This window comes from Hyperoodon ampullatus (assembly GCF_949752795.1).
Source record: "Hyperoodon ampullatus genome assembly, chromosome: 2".
Lineage (NCBI taxonomy): Eukaryota > Metazoa > Chordata > Mammalia > Artiodactyla > Ziphiidae > Hyperoodon > Hyperoodon ampullatus.
Window position 1 is genome coordinate 39,816,670 of NC_136915.1, and position 18,693 is coordinate 39,835,362.

An 18,693-nucleotide genomic window follows, 5' to 3' on the forward strand; every position below is an offset into this window, starting at 1 on the left:
GCCGAGATGAGGACCTCCAGGAGGCCTCACTCTGATTAATATTCCCTGAGGTCTGAGGTTCTCTGTTAGTCCAGTGGTTTGGACTCAGTGCTCCCACCACAGGAGCTCAGGCCTGACCTCCGGCCTGGGAACCAAGATCCCACAAGCCATGCAGTACAGCAAAAAACAAAAAAAGAAAAAAAAAGGAGCTGTACAATAACAAAGAATAAAAAATAAAATAAAATTAGAAAGATAAAAAATACATTAAGAAAAATAAAAATATTATTGAAACAACTGCAACAAGATAAAACAAACCACAACAGAATAAAGAAAAAAAAGTGGGTTGTGGGGGGACAAGCCAAAAGGAGCAGGAAAAGAACAAAGAATAAAATTAGAAAAATAAAAGATTTATTAGAAAAATAAAAATATAAATGGATCAGGTAAAACAGAACCCCAATCTAAAAGAAGAAAAATAAAGAAAGAAGAGGAAGAAAAAAGGCCCTGGCTATCGAGGGTGGAGCTTATGCAGGGGTGGGACTTAGACAGGGGTGGGGTTTAGGGTGAGGCAGGGCCTAGGCATGGTGGGGGTGGTTACTTTTAAGCATGGGGAAGGGCCTAGTCTTAGGGCCTGTGTGGAAGGGGAAAGACAGCAAGTCCACAGTGTGGCCTCCGGAATGCGGAGTTCTGGAGTTTGGAGGTAAGGCCCTCGGTGAGGGTATGTGTGTGAGGTTTAGGCCCAGTGCAGTTGGAGGGGGTCTCAGAGGGGGGTCTCTGAGTGTAGAGGTAGGGCCCTGGGTGGGGGTGTAGGTGCAGACCTTGGGCTCTTTGTGGCAAGAGGGAGGTTCTGAGGGCAGAGGATTATGCTTGGGAGCCCAACAGGCTCCCCAGTGCCCACGTGGGCAGGGAAAGCACTGGCCAGGTTCTCTTCTGTTCCTCTGCCTCCCTTGAGGGTCTCCCCCATTGCTGCTGGACCCCTAACCATGGGTGGGTCCTGCTGGGTGTAGGAACTCCTCCTCTCCCCCAGCCGCCCCTCAGGGGTGCCAGTCCCATAGGTCTGGCCTTTACTTTTGCTCCCCCTGCCCTCCCTCCCACTCCCTCAGGACCCATGCAGCTGGAGGGGGCCTCTGTGGGCAGAGGATCAGGCCTGGCATCTCAGCAGACTCCCAGGAGCCAAGTGGGCGGGGGAAACCCTGGTCACACTCCTTTTTTATCCTGTGCCCTCCCAATGGTGCCCCCCTCCCCCACTCCAGGCGTGGGACCCCTTCCCCTCCCCCACCCACCCCTAAGGGGCACAGGTCCTGTCCCACCTCCACTTCTCCTCCCCCCTCACTCCCCCCAAAACCTCATGTCCTACCCGGTTGCTGGGGTTCCTCCCATCCCCTTAGGTGTCCGTGGTCCCCTACCGGTGCCTGGTAGGTGTCCTAGTTGTACAGAGACACGAATTCCACGTCCTCCTTGTCTGCCATTTTGACTCTGCTCAGCAGACGGATTCTTAACCACTGTGCCACCAGGGAAGTCCTGCAACTCTTCTTCTTAACAATACGTTCATTATTAATCACTTGTTACAAGCTATTCCTATTTAATTAGCCATAGCATTCCTAATGTTAATTGTACAAAAAGTTTTAGGGTATACACAACTTCAAAAAGGACCTAGTATTATTGTCTTCTATGGACTACTATAACTAATCGCCAAAGCTGTAAAATTATTAAAGAATCATTATAAGCATGAACTTCCTCTATGTTAATATTTATCATTATATCAGTTCTGATGCTTGCCTTAACGTTAGCAAATTGAATGCCCTTACCCAAAGCATGTCCATTAACTAATATAAAATTAGGGATATGATTTATTGTACCAATAGCAAGTTAGCTGTGTACTCCATCCTAAGATCAGGATAGGCTTCAAATTCAAAATATGCCTAAAATTGGTACACAGGAGCAGTTGCACAATTTCATATGAGGTAATTTCAGCAATGATTTTATTATCAGTTATATTAATAAGTGGGTTATGTATACTATGTACTCTTATGATTACTCAAGATATTTATGATTAAATTTCCCCTCATGACCACTTACCATAATAGGATTTATTTCAACTTTAAAAGAAATGACTTGAGCTCCAATTGACTCAACTGAGGGAGAATCAGAACCTGTACCTGGCTTTCATGTTAAATATGCAGTTGGACCATTTCCTTTTTCTTCTTAGCTGAGTATTAGCTGAGTATGCTAATATCATCATGATCAACACTCCTATAAAAATTCAGTTTTTAAAGTTGAAGTATAGTTGATTTACTATGTTGTGTTAGTTTCAGGTGTACAGCAACATGATTTAGTTATACATACATATATATATATACATGTATATATATTATTTTTTAGATTCTTTTCCATTATAGGTAATTTAAAGATATTGAATATAGTTCCCTGTACTATACAGTAGGATCTTGTCGTTTATCTATTTTCTATATAGTAGTGTGTGTCTGTTAAACCCAAACTCCTAATTTATCCCTCATCCTCAAAATTCAATTTTTAGGAGCATTTCATAACCTCTGTATTCCAGAAATCTACACATTTGATTTTATTGTTAAGACTTTAACAATTTTATTTCTATAAGTGCCAGCATCTTACCCATTATTTTGTTATGGCCAACTCATTCATTTCCTATGAAATAATTTCCTGCCACTAACCTGAGCCCTATTCATGTGACATGTTTCAATCTCCATTACATTATCACTATTCCACCACAAACATTAAAAAAAAGAAAGAAAGATACTGTAGTTTTAAGCCAATGATGTTTGAGGAGATTTTGGACTGGAGTTAATGTTGTAATGGGTTGAGGCTTTTGGAATGTTAGGATGGGATGAATGTGTTTTGCAAAGGGGATGAACAAGAATGTTTGAAAGCCAGAGGGCAGACTGCAGTAGGCTGAAAAATGACCCCCAAAGATATCAGGGTCTCATCCTGAGAACCTGTGGATGTTATATGATTTGGGAAAATAGTCTTTGTAGATGTGATAACTTAAGAATCTCAAGCTGGGGAAATTATCATGGGTTATCAAGGTGGGCCCTAAATGCAGGGAGAGATTTGGCACACACAGAGGAGAAAATCATGCATGCCAAGATGCAGAAGAGAAAGACTTGAAGATGTTGGCCTTGAAGATTGGAGTGATGCAGCCATAGCCAAGGAATGCTGGCAGCATCAGGGAACGGATTCTCCACTAGACCCTTTGGAGAAAGCACAGCCCTGCTGACATTTTGGCTTTGGTCCAGGATGCTGATTTTGGACTTCAGGCCTCCAGAACTGTGAGAGATTAAATTTCTGTTGTTTTCAGTGACCATGGTTGTGGTAATTTGTTACAGCAGCCCTAGGGTTTTTGAACCAGAGGAGGGGGTGTTGTAACAAATACCTAAAAGTGAAAGTGGCTTTGGAATTGAGTAATAGGTAGAGGCTGGAAGAATTTTGAAGCGCATGATAGAAAAAACCTAGACTGCCTTGAACAGATTATTAGTAGGCATATGGACATGAAAGATGCTTTGGTGAAAACTCAGAATGAAGTGGAAGCATGGAAGGAAATGCTTATAGTCTTAGAGAATACACATTTCATCATAATAGAATGTTGGGCCAAATATAAACATTAAAGGCGCTTCTGATGATGGCTTAGAAGGAAATGAGGAACATGTTATTGGAAACTAGAGAAAAGCAAACCTTGTTGTATAGTGGCAGGAAATTTACCCGAATTATATGCTACAGTTGTGTGGAAAGCAGGACTTCTAAGAAATGACCTTGGATATTTAGCTGACAAGATTTCCAAGCAAAATATTGAAAATATAGCCTGGTTTCTTTTTGCTGCTTATAATAAGAAGTGAGAATAAAGAAATAAATTGAGGGAAGAACTGTTAAACAAAAAGAAACTAGTTCTTTATGATTTGGGAAATTACCAGCCTATCCAGATTGTAAAAATTATGCTAAAATGAAGAGAATCCCTCTTAGGAAATCATGCCATGCAGAGAAGTCCAAGGGTGTCCTTTGTCGGTTCTGAAGAGGTCAAATGTGTGACACATAGATTCTCTCAAGAAACTCAGAAGGCAGGAATAGAGGTGGGATTATTCAGGAAAGGCCTTTGGAGGATCTTCTTGTCTAATGGCATGAAGCCCTGTGACATACAGGGGAGATCCACAAGATTTATGAGAATGTTTTATTATCTGAGTTAGCTTGTACTGAAAGGGATCAAGAGAGGACAAAATGAAGGAAGGCTGCTGGACTCCAAATTCTACAGGAAAGAAACAAGCTAACAAAACTACTCAGCTGCAAATATGTGCTATCCTTCAAGAGAAAGGGAGAATGATTCCAAGACAAAACCTTAGTGTCAGAGGGTACAGTCATGAGCACAGAGGATGGAACCTCAAGCCACAAAGGATTATTCCCAGGCCTGAAATATAATGACATTTTCCCTGCTGAATTTTGAAATTGCTACAAACCAGACTCCTTTCTTCTCTTGTCTTCCTTTTGGAATAGGAATGTCTATAACTCTTATACTAGGCTTTGTCGCCAATTTACTTTGGGAACAGATCAATTGTTTTTTACTTTCACAGGGCCAAATCTTTAGGGGAATTTTGTTCAAGGATGGCTTATACCCAGGCTCACACCCATACCAAAGTGAGATGATTTAGGTAATAAGATTGAGACTTTTGAGCCGATGATATTTCCATGAGACTTTGGACTTGAGTTGATACTATAAAGGACGGAGGTTTGGGGGGTTATAGGATGGAGTGAATGTATTTTGCAAGTGGAATGGACATGAATCTTTGGGAGACACAGGGCAGACATTCGGAGGATGAATAATGACTCCCAAATATATCAGATTCTATTGATAATTCTAGGACCATGTAAATATTACCTTACTAGAAAAAAATGGTCTGGGAAGATGTGATTACATTCAGAATTTTGAGACTGGGAGATTATCCTGGATTATCAAGGTGGCTCCCAGATTAAATCATTTGTATCCTGATAAGAGGGAGGCAGCGGTAGATGTAACACACATGGGAAATGATCATGTGAAGACAGAGTGAAAAGAGATTTGAAGATGCTGACTTTGAAGAATGGAGATATGTGGCCATAAGCCAAGGAATTCCAGCAGCCACCAGAAGCTGGAAAAGAAAGGAAATGAATTCACCCTAGAGATTCCAGAGAGAGTGTGGCTCTGCCAATATCTTGATTTTGCCCCAGGGACACTGATTTCACACTATAGCCCCAAGAATGATGACATATTAAATTTATATTGTTTTAAGCCACCAAGTTTCTGGTAAATTGCTACAGTTGCCCCAGGAGACTAAGATAGATAGGATAGTAATCCTTTCTCTGAACACCTCATAGAATTATTCATTCAGTCAGTCATTCATTCACTCAAAAACTACTATATTTTGAGTTCACAGTTTAGTGCCTAAAGGCAGAAAAAAAATTAGTACAATAAATTATGATAAAGGATGTCCTGAAAGAATGAATAGTAAGCATAGACCACCTAGAGAAAGAGAAAATTAAAAAATAAAGATATCTTGGAGGATGGATAGGAGAATACCAGTTGGAAACGCTAGAAAAGATTTTAAAGTATTAGCAAATCCATGGATATCATACATAAAAAAGCCAGGGATTAGGACACAATCTTCAACCCAACATTTCTCTCACTTTTCTCATTATTATCTCATTCGAGGTCATATCCAAGACCCAAAACACAGAAAGTAAAAAAATATGCATTTCAGGAAGAATTCCTTGGAAGGCATCCTCCAAGGGGCCCCATTTCCTACAGACCTGCTCTTCCACTTATTTACCTCTTGCTCCCAACACCCTCCTCCTTTGCCTGTCCTCGTGACAGCTAATTCATTACACAACCCATGAGGCCAGAGTTCTTTTCTTTCTCCCCTAAATCCTGGGCTCGGTCCAAACTCCAGGGCATGTAACCACTTACATTCATTCCTCTCCACTTTCCCCCAGTTATACGGAACAGATCTCCGTCCCGCTCTGGGCTCCCCTCCCCCCACCACAGGGACTCTTGGACTCCAACTCTTTCCCTTACTTGGTTCAGCACCAGCTTTTCGCCCACAGCATAGGGGCAGTAAGGGAAAGACCTTTGAAGTGGGAGAGCCTGGGTTTGAATTCTGCTTGTACCTCTTTCTTTCCCTCCCTCAGTCCTCGGCTTCTTCTATATAGGTGGGCTCACAATGCTCGGTAATAGTGAACACTAGTGAGCACTTCCTATGTTCTAGGCACTGAGCTCAGCCCAGTATATCATTTCTCCCACAACAATCCTACAAAACTGATGAAAAAAGAAAATCGCCATACTCTAGAGGAGAAAACTAAGGCACAAAGAGCTTAGCTGCTTGCTCAGGATCACTCTGTTGGTAAAAAGTAGAACCAGGATGCAAACCCAGGGAGTCTAGCTCCAGAGACTTTGCTGTTAACTGTGAACGTAGAGAGATGACTAGTGGGTTGAGCCTCTGTTCCATACGTGACAGCCCCCTAATTTTCCAGGGGCGTTTCATGTTTGATCTGTTTTCCAGTGTTTCCAAGTAGCAGGAGAGTGTTTCAGGTTATCAACTCCATGTACTGGTACAAATGCAAGCCTCACTATCCAGGGCTGCTTTTGTGAGAAAGGGTTAGGCAAACCATGTGCTTAGATGGAGCAGTCATTGAAAATGATGTTTATGGAGACTTTTCAATGGGCTTATAACAAAGTGATCAAAGCAGACTGTACAACTCTCTGTAGCGTATGAGCTAAACTCAAAAAAACTGTGTCATCTGTGGTCAATATTTATTAACCAGTAAATATTTTTCCCATTCACTTGGTACCCACACAACCCAACCAAGGACTCCTTGAAGGTTGTCACTAGGCGTTCTATATCCTTATACCTTCCATAGCCTGGACCAGAGGACTGTGTCTACTGATGATGCCCAATAAATAGTTACTGATTTGATGAACAGATGAAGGAGGGACAAGCACAACTTTGCACTGGTTCAATCATCACCTTCAACAGACCAGGGTCAGTTTTGGGTGTCATATTTTAAAAAGGAAATTAATGTTTTTATTCCAGGATGCTTCCTGATTCAGTTTATAGGTAACAGAAAGGCAGAAGAGGGGATGTAGTCAATTTCCAAGGCAGCAGCTTGAAGTGATTACTGCTGTGGGGAGATCACTCCAGGCACTTCTTTTTTTTTTGCGTTACGCGGGCCTCTCACTGTTGTGGCCTCTCCTGCTGTGGAGCACAGGCTCCGGACGCGCAGGCTCAGCGGCCATGGCTCACAGGCCTAGCCGCTTCGCGGCACGTAGGATCTTCCCAGACTGGGGCACGAACCCGTGTCCCCTGCATCGGCAGGCGTACTCTCAACTACTGCGCCACCAGGGAAGCCCCAGGCACTTCTTGTTTTCTGTGTTTGAAAAAGTTGGGTTTGATGCTGATGCAATTTATCATATTGTTATTATTTTTATTCTCCTACAAAGGCTGCAACTTCCAGGCAAAAGTTTTTTAAACCTAAATATTTGCTTGCTTTCCCCATCCAGTGCAAGGCACAGAACTATTCTGTTTATTTTCACCTGAGTCAATCTATATTATCACTTTTTACCTGGAATGAGATACAGAAGTGATTCTGAGAAAGTGAGGTATCTTACTCTGTACCTTGCACAACGCAGGCAGTATAAGCAGGAAAGGTTTAAAACTATCTCCTCAACGTTTGCATAGTGCTTATACTTTCCAAAGCACAGTCACAATGACTCCTCAATTTACCAGGTGTTATTAACCTTGGTTTATGGACAAGAAAACAGGGCCAGACATGTCAGTTGACTTTTCAAGGCACAAAGCAACTAAGTGTCAGAGTTAAGACCATCACCTCAAATTTCTAACTCCAGGTTTGCTAACACATTGCTCTCAGTCATTTTGTAGCTACTTGCTTTGTGCTGGCATGGTGCCAAGTGCTTTCTCTATGATGTCTCTTCATCCTTTCAATACTCTGTCCTAAAGCACACACCACTCCCTGGACAATCTCTCCAACCTTATCTCAGGCCACTGTCCTACGTAGTGGCAGCTCCTGGGAGACACCATACTTTTTCCTACTCCAGACTCTGTGCTTGCTGTTCCCTCTCCTTGGAATGCTCTTCCCTTACTCTTCACACGGTCAGCTCCTTATCAACCTTCCAGTTTGACCTTGAATGTCCTTTCCAGCAAGAGCCCATCCTGGGTCACTCTATCTAAGCAGGGCCTCCCGTTAGTCTCTCTCCCAGTGCTGTGTTTATTTCCTTCTTATTACTCACTACTTTCTGCAATCTTTTTACTTTGTTGTTTACTTGTTTATTATCAGTCTTCCCCCCATAGAAGGAAAGGGCAGGATCATGTTTCTCTCATTCCCCTGAGACAGGGCTCTGCACATAGCAGGTCCTCAATAAAAATGTGTTGCATGACATAACAGGGCTGGAATCAAGGTGGTTTCTGTATTGAACAACAAGCTGGAATTCTCTTTCTACTGAAAAACTTTGATGCTGAAAAGAAATCTCTTTCTGGCTAGAGTGGAGATAGGCGTTTGGTGGCAGGCACCAGATGGAAGTAGGTTGGCCAGTTTGGGATTGCTGTGCTCACCCAGGGGCAATAAGAGGGTAGCTTGGACTTAGAGCAGTGGCTATGGGGCTGGAGAAGGGACTGAGTCCAGAGATGTGTAGGACAGGGAGACTGGCTAGGAGAGGGGGTGCAGGAGGAGGGAGTGGGTGCTCCCTGGGCCTTCCTGGGCAGCCTCCTCTCTTCCCCGCTGGCCTGGCTGGTGATGCTGGGTTCCTGAGTGGCCTGGCCTTCTGTTCCCATTTCAGATCCAGCCGATGGGGAGTCTGGACAAGGTGGTGTCCTGGGCCCACCAATCCCCCTACACCCACCCACTGTGGTTGGGACAGTTCCTTGGCTTCTTGAATATCTATGACACTGACTCTGCCAAAGCTATGTACAGTCGAGGAGGTGAGGGTTCCTGGGAGAAGGTGGAGCTTCCTGAGAGCAACGGGCTCAGGGCACCATGTGTGGAGGGGTCCTGGGCCTATGCCCTAAGTCTGGGCAGGTGAGGTCCCCACCCTATTTATCACCAGACCTCATCTGGGAACCCCTCAGTCCCTGCCTGACTCAATCTTCTCTTTCTCCTGCAGATCCTAAGGCCCCATTTGTGTATAACTGCTTCCTCCAGTGGATTGGTGAGTGGGCACCTGCCTTCCCTTCCCTTCCCACTCCACTTTGGTGCTGGGGGAGCAGCATGCTTCCCTGGCCCGTCTCTCCCTGCCCTGTTCCCACTCAGTCAGTTATCCCATCCATCAGACTGCCTGGTCCCCATGTTCCCCTCTTAAGCTCAGCTGCTCAGTGGGATTACAGGGCAGGAGGCAGAAGAGCTCCAGGCTGGCCAGGGAAGTAGCCTTCAGGTACCTTCTCCTGCAGGGTTTGTCTCTTTCCCTGCATGGACATCTATTCTACTGGTTCTATTTCTCTGTTAGAACTCTGACTAATACAGATTTTAGTACCCAGAATGGTTGTAGAGGCACAGAATCTTTGGATGGGTTTCCTGAATTGGCTTCTGGGTTTTCCAGAATTGGTTCTCTAATAGAAGTAGTTGGAAAGATACTAATGACTCTGTGGTCAATGGTAAAGAGGACACAGGCAGTCCAGGGCACGAGTTAGCAATAGAGATACACAAAACATCATCACTGGATGCTACTAACCAAATTTTTATAAAAGGCAAGGTTCTGATGACCATATATTTGATATCATGACATTTTAGTCAAACCAAAGGGTATAATAAGACTGGCTGGTTGCTCCTGGCTGCACTGGAGAAAGTGCGGAAAGAAACGGATGAGACGGGGAATTTGAATTGCCAGCCCAAACTACAGGTAAACTACCAGAAATCTTCTTTGCCTATTTCCTCTTCATTTGTTAGGTCTGGTGGGGTTTTACCTTGCTCCTTCATCTGCTGTGTGTTTTTCTGTCTTCTCATTTTGCTTATCTTACTGTGTTTGGGGTCTCCTTTCTGCAGGCTGCAGGTTCGTAGTTCCCGTTGTTTTTGGTGTCTGTTCCCAGTGGCTAAGGTTGGTTCAGTGGGTTGTGTAGGCTTCCTGGGGGAGGGGACTAGTGCCTGTGTTCTGGTGGATGAGGCTGGATCTTGTCTTTCTGGTGGGCAGGTCCACGTCTGGTGGTGTGTTTTGGGGGTGTCTGTGGCCTTATTATGATTTTAGGCAGCCTCTCTGCTAATGGATGGGGCTGTGTTCCTGTCCTGCTAGTTGTTTGACATAGAGTGTCCAGCACTGTAGCTTGCTGGTCGTTGAGTGAAGCTGGGTCTTGGTGTTGAGATGGACATCTCTGGGAGATTTTTGCTGTTTGATATTATGTGGAGCTGGCATACAGAGTGAAGTAAGTCAGAAAGAGAAAAACAAATACTGTATGCTAACACATATATATGAATCTAAGAAAAAAAAAAGGTCATGAAGAACCTAGGGGTAAGATGGGAATAAAGATACAGACCTACTAGAGAATGGACTTGAGGATATGGGGAGGGGGAATGGTAAGCTGTGACAAAGTGAAAGAGTGGCATGGACATATATACACTACAGAACATAAAATAGCTAGATAGTGGGAAGCAGCCACATAGCACAGGGAGATCAGCTCGGTGGTTTGTGACCACCTAGAGGGGTGGGATAGGGAGGGTGGGAGGGAGGGAGACGCAAGAGGGAAGAGATATGGGAACATATGTATATGTATAACTGATTCACTTTGTTATAAAGCAGAAACTAACACACCATTCTTTCATTCTTTCCTTCTTTTTTATGGCTGAGTAGTATTCCATTGTATATATACCACATCTTTATCCATTCATCTGTTGATGGACATAGGTTGCTTCCATGTCTTGGCTATTGTAAACAGTGCTGCTATAAACATGGTGTTGTTTCTTCCACTGCCAAGATTCACATGTCCAGGAATCAAGGAATGGAAATATGAGTGGCACCACTCATTATTATTATAACGCCAAGTGATCCTATTAGCAAAATGTTTGCTTCTTGTCCCTGCAACTTTATGCTCTGTTAGCCTAGAGCTCCCTTAGTTCCAAAGGGAGGCAGGCTTCCACCCAGAAACACAACAATGATGACACTGAACTGAAAGTTAAGGCTGCCACCTGGCCACTTTCGGCTCCTCATGCCTTTGTATCGAAGACAGTTTCTGTACTGGAATAATCCTGAATACTGAAGTGAAATTGGTAGGTTCCTTACCATTGAAGGTCAGGAGGAGTATGTCCAGAATAGAGGAGATACTTTGGGTGACTCTTAGAACTACCATGCCCAGTCATTAAAATAAATGGAAAAATGCCACAGTGTAGTTCAGACAGGCTAGTAATGGCCCAGATCCTTCAAGAATGAAGTTTTGAATCATCCCACTAGGCAAAGAACCATGACCAGATGAGGTGCTTTCTGAGGGCAAAGAGAACATAGAGTGGGTGATGGGAGAAGGTAGTTATCATAGCTAGTTATGACCATGTGATCAGTTGCAGAAACAAGGACAGTAATTATTATGAGTATTTCTTCCTTATTTTGTTATGAATATGACTGTGTGTGCATGTTTGTGTGTATCAGACTTTTTTCTTCCTTCTCTTATTCTCTTCACATATAACATAAGGTGTATTAATAATAGTTAACTTAACCTCACAGCATTAAAATTCCAGGATATCAGGGAGAAGAGTGACCACCATCCAATGACTTTCTGTTGTCTTGAGGGGAAAGGGTTAGAGTCTTTCAATTATACGTCAGATACTTGGCAGAGTATGACTTTATAAAGTCTTTATTTGCAGATTAAGTATGGTTTAAGGGGATTTGTAGGGATGCCAAGTTGAAGGGGTGGACTGCAATGTTTAGTTTTTTGTGTAAACTTGGATAAGCTGTAGATGCAGTTAATCAATTAAACAGAAGTCTAGCTGTCGCTCTGAAGATTTTGTAGATATGGTTAACATCTACAATCCACTGAATTTAAGAAAAGATTTCCTTGATAATCTGGGAGGGCCTAATCCACTCACTGAAAAGCATTGCAAAGTTCTAGAAGCTGGGAATGCAAGAAAAGAGATTCTCCCTTAGAGCTTCTGAAACACCTTGGTTGTGGCCCAGTTAAACCAATTTCAGATTTGTGATCTCCTAAACTGTAAGATTAAAATTTTGTGTTGTTGGGGCTTCACTGGTGGCACAGTGGTTGAGAGTCCGCCTGCCGATGCAGGGGACGTGGGTTCGTGCCCCGGTCTGGGAGGATCCCGCATGCCGTGGGGCGGCTGGGCCCGTGGGCCATGGCCGCTGGGCCTGTGCATCCGGAGCCTGTGCTCCGCGGCGGGAGAGGCCACAGCAGTGAGAGGCCCGCGTACCGCAAAAAAAAAAAAAAAAAAAAAAAAATTTGTGTTGTTGTACGTCACTAAATTCCTGGTAATTTTTTTGTAGCGGGAAGAGGAAACTAATACAGAACAGACAAGCAGGCAGAAAGGGAAAAAGGCAGGGAGAGGGCAGACAGGCTGCAGTAGGGCAGGTGATGAGGAGTTTGGCAGACAGAGATACAGGTGGGTAGGAGAAAGGTAACAGAAAAAGAAGTAGGAAACCTGAGAAAGGGTGAGAGAGTCTGATGGGCAGGAAGCAGGAGACAAGGTAGGCCGGCAGGTGGGCAGATAGAAGCAGGAAGTGGGCACAGAGGCAAGGACAGGAGAGAGTGACAGCGAGCCAGGACGGCAGGCAGGGGCCCTCAGAGCTCGTCCTTGTCCCCAACAAGCATTACAGGAGCTTCCTGAGCTGCAAGTGGATCCCATTCTTGGGCTTCAGCACAACTTTTGGAATGGGAACAAGGACCCTGGAGGGATCCAGTGCCAGCTCAAAGCGAAGCAAGGTCAGGGCCACGGCCACCTTCATCTCATTCATGGCAAACTGCTTCCCGATGCAGTTCCTGGGTCAGGGAGGGAAAAGGAAGTGAGCAGAGGCTTCTAACCCCTGCCGGGCACAGGGCATTCAGGGCTCTCCTCCACGTGGCCCAGCCCCGATCCCTTCCTTAAAGGTCACACTGAATGTGCCGTCCAAGCCTCGGTCCACCCTCTCCCCCTGACCTTTACAAAGGCCACCTCTCTCCAGGACTAGCTCCTAAGTCCTACTTCTGCTCTCAGCAATAGCAAGTCCTGTTGGGTAGGGTCGGCGCTCTAAGCCACAGGGTCAAGTCACGTGAATCAGTAAATGTGAATTAGTACTTTGTTCACTCGTCCACAGGCAGTTTCTGGTTTCAGGCCAGGCCAGGGCACTGTAGGGGGGTCTGGGGAACTCTCGGGCCCTCACCACCCATGGCAGACAAGCAGGGGCCCCAGTCCCCAGACAGGACAAGACAGAGTTGTGTAAGGAAGTCAGGCAGGCTTCTTGGAGGGGCCACGGGTTAGCGCCCCTCAACCTGCAGGACCACTTGCCTCCCCCTTAATGCTCTGGCCTCCTGTCTCCCCACAGCCCCTCAGTCAACCCGCCCCTGGAACCTTCCCATTCTACTCCAGCAAGGCCCCTCCTCCCGTCCCGTGGGCTCCTCACTGGCCTTTTCAGTCTCCTTGCCTCCCCTCCCTCTACTGCAGCCATGGCAGCTCGGGGCCTGCTGTGCCCTCCATCACAGGGAGGACACGTCGCGGGGCCTCAGCTGGCATCACAGCGCTCTCTGGGCTGCTCCTCACTCACCTCGCCCCTGTCCAGCCCCTCTTCCTCACTCCGCTCCTGTTGAGGTCCCCTCCCCCCGCCTCTGCTGGCCACATGCTCAAGACTCAGTCTAGTGACCGCCTGGCCTCCCGCCTCTGCTGCCTGCACCTCTTTCTCCCACATCCTCAAGGACACATCACCGTCCAGTGACCAGGACGATGCCAGAAACATGGAACATTTAACAACCTGCTCAGTGAATGAATGAGTGAGTGAAAGAAAGAAGGAATGATGTCTGTCTTGAGTAGAGGTGTTTGTTATTTTGTTTTTTGGCCGTGCCACGAGGCTTGCGGGATTTTAGTTCCCTGATCAGGGATTGAACCTGGGCCATGGCAGTGAAAGCCCAGAGTCCTAACCCCTGGACCGCCAGGGAATTGCCGAGGTATTTGTTTCTTGACTGTGAACTCTAGGAGGCAGGGACAGTGTCTTTCATCTCTGCCTTCCCATCTCTTAGCACAGAACTTGGCACACAGAGACAGCTTAATAAATAGTTTTATATTTAAATAAAGTTAATTGAATTGAAAAATAAAACCAGAATGGAATAAAAGTAAATATTAATTCTGACCTAGGAATTGAGCTGCCTAGTACATACCCCCGTCCTCTAGTGGCAGCCGCATTATGTGCAGCCAATATCTATAAGAAAGAACAGGACCCTGGCAGAAACCAAAACCTAGAGCGTATTCTGGAAGCATGTTTGTGTCAAGCCTGTTCTCTGAAGGTTGATTCACCAACTGAAAATTTCACAGAATTAGAGATTCAGAAAAAAACTTGTTTCTACTAAGTAATTACAAAGTTTATGGAAGTTACCATTACAGGGGAGGATTCTAGCAGCCTGGGAGGATTTTCCCAGCAGCCGATATGGAGTATTCTTGTCCAGCTCAACAGCTATTTCAAGTATGCTCTACATTTTACATGCCAGAAACCTTTCAAATGTTTGTATCATATACAAATTAGTAGATTTTTCTCTCAAAGGCATTTGATTGTCTCAATTCTATACTTTTGCCTGCTTGGACTATTGGACTCAATGTATAATATCATGGAAAAAGATCTAAGATCACAGGAAAAGTTTTGACAACTGGGGAAATTGTCATGTGTATCAGACATTAATATGCTGTCAAAACGTCTTTTGGATAGACCCCAAGTACAAAGTGACACACATTGCTAACAAACTTTCTTAAAAAGCTGCTATAACTTTTCCAGTATATGGCTTCAACAGTTTCACGCAGGGCATCTGAAAATGGAAGCATATGTAAACTACTCATGATGCAACAGGATGCATAATGGGGAAGTAAATAGAAAAGGTGGGACTGAGAAGATGTAGAATTAAAAAATCTACCCTTTAAAATTATGACAATTGAAACGGAGGACAGTTGAAATTTAACATACAGTGAGTAATTTTAATTAGGTAGAGTCATCATCTTACAGTGAGGAAAAACACTACAATACACTAAACTTGGAACAGCCATCAACACTGAAATGTGGCCAGCCATTGAGAAAGAGCTGTGGGTTACTCTGTGGCCTGCCCTAAAGGCCACTTGTATGTTGAACATACAGAAACATGCTTCCATCCCAATACACCAACATAAAAGCCATAACTGCATGCACCACATATGAATGCAGGAGGTCACAGACATGGGGTAGCACTCAGTGACACCCAGCTGCACCAAGTACAGAAAGCCTCACCTGCATCTTCCTGAGAAGGGCAGGAAAGCATGGCTTTGTTGAGACGAACCTGGTGCAAACTGGGATGGGTCAAACGCCTGCAGAGAGAGCACCGGGGCCAGGACAGGTGGGGTCAAACTCCTTGCACCAATCCACCAGGGGACAAGAATCCCGAGGGGGAGCAGGGGAAGTGCTGGTCTGGAGAGAGCATTCCATCCCCTCCTCCCATGGCCATCATACCTCTGGGTTCGGCCACACCTTCAGGTTGTGGTGAAGCCCATAAAAGGAGAGGGAGAGTGGGATTCCTGTGGGGCAGGGAGGAGAGAGAGAAAACTGATGGTACCCATGGCAGCAGGAGCAATGTGCACAAAAGGCCTGGGAGCCGCCATGAGAGCTACCCTCCATCACTCTGAATGAAATGGTGCTCTTGCAAGACAGGTGGGCTGGAGGTGACAAAGCACAACAGCACAGATTAAGAGTAGGTAACCATGGCCCAGGATTTAAAAGGAAAAGAATTGGAGGCTTACATTTAGGAGCAACTCAAGTGACAACTCTCATTTATCAGGTGCCATCATGAGTCCTCGGGGAATGTGGATTAACTCATTTAATCCTCACAGCAGCCCTCAAGGAAGGCACTCATATCCCAATGTGCAGATGACTCACCTAAGCTTCTGAGAGATTAAGGGACTTGACCATAATCCCAGTTAGGAGGTGGCAGGGCTGGGATTCAGACCCACTGGGAGGTGAGCCAATTGGTGGCCTCCAACCATGGCAGGGCTCTCAGACCTATTCATCAGCTGCTCTCCGCCATCCACCTGAGGGCTCCTCAGAGACTGGACCATCTGACCCATGACAGTGCATTCCCTGAGCTCCCTCGTTTACATAGACCCCACATGGAAAGAACCACATCTCCCACTGTTTCTGTCTGCTTCTCCCTCAAGCCTTCACATCTCAGGGAAATGGCATTTTAGGGCTCCATTACGAGACCACATTCAGGGTCTAGCATTTGTTTATTGCGCTTTTGCTGTGTTCAAGTTCTGTGTCAAGCATTTCATACACCTTATCCTAACTACAGAGTGAATAATTATCTTGAGGTGTAAACAATAGTCAGAATATCCTGGAAGTGGGCAAGCCCATGTGGATTTCTGATCTCCCATGTGGTCTTGCAGAGTGCTTAGGTTAGTGGGTGGGGTGAAGTTCATACCTGCAGGTAAGGAGCATCCATTAAGGAAGGTGATGGGCTTGCTCAGATCTCTGAAAATGAATGGCACTGGTGGATAGAGTTGCAGTGCCTACTTGATGCACGTGGTGGTGTTGGGCATCTGGTTCAGTGGTCCCTGAAAGGAAGCCCATCTGAGGGCAGGCAGGGCTGGACAACAAGGGGTTCCCCACTGGCTGAGGGGGCAGGGTTCCCCCATCTGTTGGGCACTCACCAGGTGATGGAGGCGCCATCCCCCAGGAGGCTCTGGATCTCTTCCCGGCACCTCTGCTGATGCTCGGGGTGGGGGGGTCAGAGCATGGAGGATCCAGGAGATGCCACTGGCTGTGGTGTCTTGATCCTTGAACATGAACGTGTCCACTTCTGCACAGAGGTCTGTGTCAGACAAGCTGCTCCCATTCTCCTTCTGCGGAGGCAGGGAGAGTGCAGGGTTTGCCCTTCCTCTGTGTTTCTGGGCAAAGCCTCAGGCCTCTCCTGCCCACACTCACTCTGGCAAAGAGGAGGATGTCCAGGAAATCCAGGTGCCTCTTGCTCCTCACCTTCTCCAGCTCTCCCTCCTTCTGCAGGTGAGCTTTCCTCTGCTTGATCACTTCATCTGTCCCAGAACAGTGGTTCCCAGGGAGAGCTGAGGGCTCCTGGGGGCTCAGACGCAACACCCACCGTAGCCCCATCTGCCCCTCAAGCCCAATCTGGGTACCAGGTGGATGAGGACGAGGGTGGGAATGGGCGCACATGTCAGGGCAGAGAGCTTCAGCATTGTCTGATCCAGGTCGGGAATCCCCTCAATAGCACAGCCCATGGTGGCTCTGCCTCAATGATGCTGGGAGGGGGTCTCATTCAACCGTCGCCAAAGTGTGTACCCAGTGTGGGTGTGTGCCAGCTCCTGAAGAGGAAGCAGGCGTCTGGGCTCTGCCTGAGGGGTCAAGGCCAGGCCCTTTTACATGTGTATGATGGGGGTGGGTGGGCGGGAGCTGCCCAGAAGGATTAGAAGAAACTGTGTGTTGATGGGTGAGCTGACAGGCGCAGTGATTCCAGCGGCCTTCAGGGGTCAGCCTGTAGATGGTGTCGTTCTGGTGGAAAGCATTTCTTAATCGGGAAAGAGTCAGATTGCCAAGGTCCCTGATGACCTGGATGTAGGATTGGATTTTCCTGAAGGGAGAGGATGCAGAGGAGACTGGAGTGGAGGGATCCTCTGACCTGGAGACGGAGTGGGGCTCCGGGTGGGGATTCTTCAGTCAGTGGGGACAGGCAGCACTGAGGCTTTGTCATTTCTACCTTACAACCCTGGAGACCCTCAGTCCTTTACAAGTGGCCTGAGCAGCCAGGCTCCTCCCTGTGCAGGAATCAGGAACCTGTGACTGAGTCATGGTTGGTCTGAGTGGAATTTGACTGTGGTCCATGGCTCTGTGCAGAATGTTGCTTTCTGTGCTGATAAGCATCCACGCTGTGCTAACTCCCTCTCAGGTAAGTCCTCCCCAGCTGGTAAGAACAAGGACTCTAATGTTGAAGGGTCGTCACTGACCTGTCTGTCTGGACATTGCCTTGGCGGCTGAAGGCGCATTCATGACGGTGTCCAGGGTCATCAAGGAGACGTGTCCAAGGACCTCCAGATGTGAGTCCAGGCTGACGAGCTCCTCCCACTTGTCCTGTGGTGGGAGGGGAACATTGACCCTGCTCTGCTCTGCCAGAAGGCCTGCGCTGACAAGGCCAGGCTCTCTCTCCATCTCTCTAAATCTTCAGATGAGTTTTCCTCACTTTCTAAGCAGATGTGTTTTAGCAATTTAAGGCTGTAGCACACATGTGTAATGTGATGCCTATTTTATCAGAAACTTTTATAACTTTTATATTTCTGGCCTTTTGGAAGGCCAGAAAGCATAGTTTCTCAGGAGACAAGGGGGAATCTTTTGTATCCTGAGATCAGACTTGGATAGACGATGGCCAACATGGTAAGCAAATTTGTCAAGGTAAGAGATAGCATAAGATTCCAGTACTAGGGTCCCTAAGAAAGGGACATCAGAGACTTCCTTTCATTCATTAAACGTTAGCTGAGACCAGTTGGTGAGAAATCAAAATCCTGCAGGACCCA

The 18,693-nt window shown here is 46.1% G+C and overlaps 1 pseudogene across 1 annotated transcript; it reads right to left on the bottom strand.

Moving 5' to 3' along the window:
* Positions 1–12,781: 12,781 nt before the first annotated feature.
* LOC307064245 (cytochrome P450 4A11-like) lies at positions 12,782–18,331 on the bottom strand (annotated as a pseudogene). Its single transcript has 8 exons — positions 18,130–18,331; positions 17,603–17,756; positions 17,096–17,203; positions 16,822–17,013; positions 16,593–16,741; positions 15,629–15,693; positions 15,410–15,486; positions 12,782–12,950 (listed from the first exon to the last, which is right to left on the bottom strand). The product of its transcript is annotated as a cytochrome P450 4A11-like (transcript).
* Between the last annotated feature and the right edge of the window lie 362 nt (positions 18,332–18,693).